Here is a 6,000-nt window from a genome sequence, read left to right on the forward strand (position 1 = left end):
GATAGTTGTCATGGCACCCCCTTTAGCTTTAGTGTCCATCTAGAGCATAGAGTGTTGAGGGAGACTACTCACGATATGTTCTTCACTTGTGATATAATCTTCTTCCTTGGTCCTTTTATCACCACTCTGGAGACAAGAGAGATTACCCGCGAGGCTTTCTTTCCATTCATTACTCTTGGCACAACTAATGAGATGAGGAAGATCACTCTTGATGCCTTCTTTACATTCAGTACCCTTCCCCAACCCACTACCGGTCTCCCGTGACTCCTGTTGCCTCTTTGCTGGTGGGGGCACGTCACTGGCTCTTCCTGGAGTGTTGGGCCACTGTGTTCCCGCTGATCACTCTCCTTGCTTCTCCTTCCACTACCGTGCTTTGGCTCTGCAGGGTCTGCGGCCAGGCACTGTCGGCACAATGAATGGCCTCGAGGTCAGGCCATCGCTCTGCTCCCAGCTTGCAGTCAAGCCTGCTTTGCATCGGCCTGTGAAGAGCTCCAGTAACCTGCTGTCGGCATCCAACCAACTGAAGGTTTCCTTCTCTGGTGTAGCTTCTTGCGTCCAAGTTCAAAGTTGCCGGGTCTGCCAGCCTTCACACCTGCTTCTCTTCTCAGTGAGTGCTTTCTCCATTTTTATGTTGTACAGCTGGGTCCTCCCCAGCGGAGTGTCATAGTCTCTTGTTTGTGTCCATTGTGTATGCTTCATGGCTCCTCTGGCCACCTCTTCCCAGTACCTTCTGTACTTGGCAAAGGAGTAGTATGCATAACTCCATCGATGTTCTTCACCACAGTACTCTTGGTGGATGACTTGAGATCAGACTCTATGTCTATTTTAGCATTCCTTATCTTGGTGGTATCAATTCTTACAGGAAGGAAGGAGTATTGCAATAACATACAGTAGTTCTTTCAGATTGTTTCAGCAGACTTTATGGTCTTGGGAGTATGAGGCTTAGGGAGTTCCATCATGGAACGAGAATCCTTGTCCCCATGAGGGGATTCCCTCCCTGTGAGGTCCCGGTTTCCGCCACCACTTGGTGGAATTCTGCATAGAGGGCTTACCACCCTTGTCTCACAGGTAAGGGCTATCCCCTGGGGAGAAGTGATGTGAATCCATGAATCGTCAAACTATCAAAACAATCATAAAAATACAAAATATGAACATACATACATAGAAAACACGTTTAAGCATAGACATATAATATGACTATTTTAATTTTTCTAGGTTTTCCATATGGTTTCCTATGGACCATTACTTGCCCCAACATGTTACAATTCCTGAAATTCAGAACCTTCTACAGGTGGGCTTAGCAACTTTGCAAGGTGAGGTTGGGATGTTCTTGTTTCCTACTAAATAAATTGGTACAGCTGTTCCCAAGTAATGGGAATTGTATCTGTGAAGCCTGTTGGTCCTTGTTCTGTAATTGAGATATTGGCTGATCTATAGCTGTGAATTATCTCATACATGGACCCCATTATTCCTAAAGTGTATTTCCTTATGTGAATGGAAAGGTTTCATTGTGGATACAATGTCACAAAATAATTTGTTTTAGTGAGACAGCATGAAAAAAGCTATTCTGAGCCTTATAGTGTTGTTGTTCTCTTGTATCTACAATTTAACCTGTGTCCATCCGGCAATGCTGGATGCTACAATGTTTTATGGTTGTCGAGCAGAAAGACATTTCTATACAGTGTAAATGGTTACAAATAGAGGCCCATCAGAGTGACACTTGAAGACTGGTCAATAGTTAGATGTGAAGGCAGATCTCGAGGGGGAAGAGCTCTATACAATGCTGGACTGTCGGAAGGACATATACGTGATGGCTAGGATTGGGTCATGTTTTCTTCTCCATTTTTGGAACAACATTAGCGCATGCAGCATTCCATGTTTTAATCTTCCCATCTACAGCCACTGGATCGTTGCCCATTTTGTGCAGGCAATTGGACTTTAGTGGTGTAGCGTTATACATATCATGATGATAATGTATCCGAGAGAGCAAAGGCCAAGCCTCAGAGATGAGTGTGCATCCTGCATAGGTTTGATCCTTGACGTAATCCTTCCCAGGTGGATAAACTGAGAACATTAAACTACAGAATATTAACATCTAATATTACATAAGTTAAATGTAGGAGAATTCTGACAAGATCAATAAAAGGTCATTATTAACACTAGAATATACGCAGCTCAAGAAGATCGGCGGATGTCAAAGAAACAGGATAAAGACCTAATTTTAACAGAGGGACTGTGGTCTCTTTAAGTATCAAACAAAAGAATTCCTACTGCATGTGTTATAAGGATAACTCTTTATAAAATGAACCAGACCTGATATCCATTCAACAATTATGTGAAATAAATTGTAATCCTGATTATTACAACATTTTAATTTGCATAAACAATTAGAAGTGAAAAACATTTGAATGCAACACATATTAATCATCTGATCAGATGTTTGCATCTAGAGAAAATAAGCACACTAATCAGCATATTGCCTTCCACTGAGTACATTACCGCAGTGGCTGCCATCCACCAACACATGCTTCAATGTATGGGAAGTGGCTTGATTGCTGCATTCATGGTGCATTAACCGATAACAAGGGCATAGTTCCAAAGCTCCCTCCTTTATCTTAAGGGGTCCATTTAAATAAATGTTCCAATGTACTTTCTACATTAGGACTCATTCTCAAATGAGATAGACGTTGCGCTGTAATACAAAGAGATTGGAGATAATTTAATCAGTTTCCAATCTCCCAAAAACTGGTTAAATGTATCAAAGCTGAGGTAGATCATCATTGCCAGTTTCCAAAAAGGGGAGCAGACATCTCCCGGCCAATTATAGGCCAACCTCACTTCTTGATGCTGTTGGGAAAATCCGTGCAAAGGCGCTTTATGTCCATTTGGAATCATGGGTTGCCGAGGCCATTGCCTTGAATCATCTCCAGGTGGGGCTCCAAAGGGGTATCAGCACCGTGGACCAGTCCCTAAGGCTTCGCCTGCTGTGCCACAAGTATGTTGCCTTGAGGAAAACAGTTATCTATTCGGTTTTCATAGTCTGAAAGACGGCTTTTGACACTGTTCCTCGGGCAAGACTATGGAACATTTTGTGAAATCTGGGTATTCCCGCAGCCCTACTTAGAGCTATTATAATGATTATGATAATAATGATGTGTTATTTATATAGCGCCTTAATCCAAAGCTTAACCAGAAAAATAGGGCCAGGGTGCCCCATGGTATGGGTGGGGCACTAGATAGAAAATTTAATATTGAGATATGATTTTGCTAGGTGTGTGTTTTGGCCCCCATTTTATTATGTTGATTCCTGAATGGAGTTCTCCGTGAACTTTTGGCCTCACCAACTGATGCCCCTGAATTGGTGCATGATAGGATTCCAGCTTTGATGTACGCCGACAATGCCATCCTCTTGTCATTGACTCGCGGGGGGGATTGTGCCATCAGCTGGACATCAGTTTCTGTAGCAGAAATGACCTGATTATAAATACTGATGAGACCAAGGCCATGGTTTTCAGTGGACCCCAGAGAAAGAAGCACCCCAGACTGGATCTGGTCCATGATGGGTCACAAATTGAGCAGGTTAAGATGGACGACAACCTGGGTATAAGAGTGCATGAAGACTGTTCTTGGGGAGAACAATCCAAAAAGGCGGGCTGACGTCGTCTAGATATAGTTGTTCAATAGCTAACTTTCCTAAATCCAATGCAGATGGTGCAGTGCATGTGGCTTTAGAGGCCTTGGAGGCCCAAGCAAGGCAATCTGCTGTTTACGGCTCTGAGCTATGGGGATGGTGCAATGACACACATTTGTCTGCGGTTGAGAATGCCTTTCTTAAAAATGTACTGGGGATTCCAACTAGTGTCCCGACCTTTCAAATCCTTTTGGAATTGGACCTGCAGTCCATCAAACAGTTATGTAGAGCTAAACCGCTCCTAAGGATTAGGTTGTGGAAAAATGAGAATCTTGCCAAATATTTGAGAGCTTTGGAAGATGTAATGGCCCAGGAGGGGGGCAAAATACTTCCTTGGCTGCTGCATGTAAAGATTTAATTCTTGGTTCTTGGTCTTTTGGATCTTTGGGCCGAACCTACGACCATTTAAAAAAAAAACAATAGTGGTGTTTAGTCTACATAGTCAATGTTTCTAATTATTCTCCAATTATGTCTAATGATTCCTCTCACCTGCTTACTCATTTTATCAAACGTGGCTACACTAGTGCTCTTTCTTGTGTTGTTGTTTTTTTTGTTTTGTCTTTCACTTGCAACAGTGTATCGGTTTGCATTCCTGTCCCTCCTACGGGCGTTGGTAATACATTTTTTAGTATATATAAAGGTTTATCTTGCTCTTCCTTTGCTTCTTTCATGAAATATGAATTTTCGGTTTAATGTCTTTTATGAACAGAAAATAACTGCTGTCCACTGTCTGTGGAACACTTGCGTCCCCTGCCCACTCAACGTGTTTGTCAAAACAAACGATTCTTAGTGATAAGTAACAATGTGAATTTTATCGAACAATTTCAGAGATGTGGAGTTCCCACATAAGTAATTCATACACAAATGATTTAAAAGATCTATTTATATGTGTTTTATTTGACAAACATAGGATATAAAAAGCTATCTGCAATATTTAAAGCATATTGTACAGTACAAATAAATCCATGTAATTCATTTTCCAAATAAGTAAACATTTATTTCATGCTCGAGGGACTTCCCATATGGCAATGAGCTTCTCAAGTTCCTCCGAGGGAATCTACCTCAACGTAGTAGCGTTTTTTTTCACTGCAAGTTTTTGGTTACATAGTAGTTACCAAAACTAATATCATGTGTGGTTCGTAAATCCCAAAACATTATGCATAAATGAATGTGATTCATAGTAAATTATAGATCTGGAACACAACAATGTAACCAGTCTTTGAATTCTTTCAGTGTATTCAATGGTCTGTCCCTCATCATATGCATATCATCAATGAATCTCTTCCACAGCTTAATGTATCGTCAGTATGGATTAGATTCAGATGTTACAAATAACCGCTCCTATACATCCATACACAGATTAGCTATGCCGACAGCAATGACAGCTCCCATGCTCCTCCACTTGATCTGTTCATATAACTCTATTTTGAAGACAACAGAAATCCATTTCTTGGCTAGTTCGGTTAATTCTGAATTTGTCATTGTTGCGTCCTTTTGTTAAGGTTGTGTTCTTAGGCATTAGGTATTCATATTGATGAATGTTGGTGTATAAACTTTCAATATGGCGTCACCGTAAATTCCCTTCCATTGTCACAACAAATTCATTCAATGATATGGATAACATGAATAGTGTACTTAACATAAGAAGGAACGAATCGTTGCATTGTGAAACAGAAGGCCACAGGGCAAGTGCTTGAAAATCCTGGAACTCCAAGGTAACTTATTATAATCTTCAAAAATGTACTCACGGGTTGGTGCATAATTAAGTCATACAATATGGTGTCCTTTTACCATGGTGTCCTTTTACATAATTCTTTGTGAACAAAACCACCCACGTGTCGGAAACAATCAACACACCGCCTGTGCCAGTGTTGCATCAGTTTATTCAATAAATACACTTTGTTGAATACCATTTGTCCACTGTCTACTAAGTTGGCAGAGAACACATCAAAATTCCTCTGCTATTCCATTTGTTACTGCACCCTAATTATAATGTATTTTAACAGCCTGCATCACAATATATCTACTATCAATATACCATCCCTATCGGTGTATTATTGTACATCATTCATTTGTACTCATTCGTTCTGTAAAGTGCAATTTGCTATATACAAATGTAAAATAGTTCAAATCTAATCTCATATCTATAGTGCCTATTTTATTAAAAATACACTTCTTAGCCAGCTACATAATGAATAGGTACCTTAAAGTTATAAAATGTTGCAGTTCTATAGAGTCTGTCCCTTGTTTTCGAAACATGCCATTGCATGCTGGCTAAATACACTTCTCCTCGGGGTGGTGCGTGGTCA

Source organism: Ambystoma mexicanum, chromosome 11, assembly GCF_040938575.1.
Source record: "Ambystoma mexicanum isolate Mex_15411 chromosome 11, UKY_AmexF1_1, whole genome shotgun sequence".
NCBI lineage: Eukaryota > Metazoa > Chordata > Amphibia > Caudata > Ambystomatidae > Ambystoma > Ambystoma mexicanum.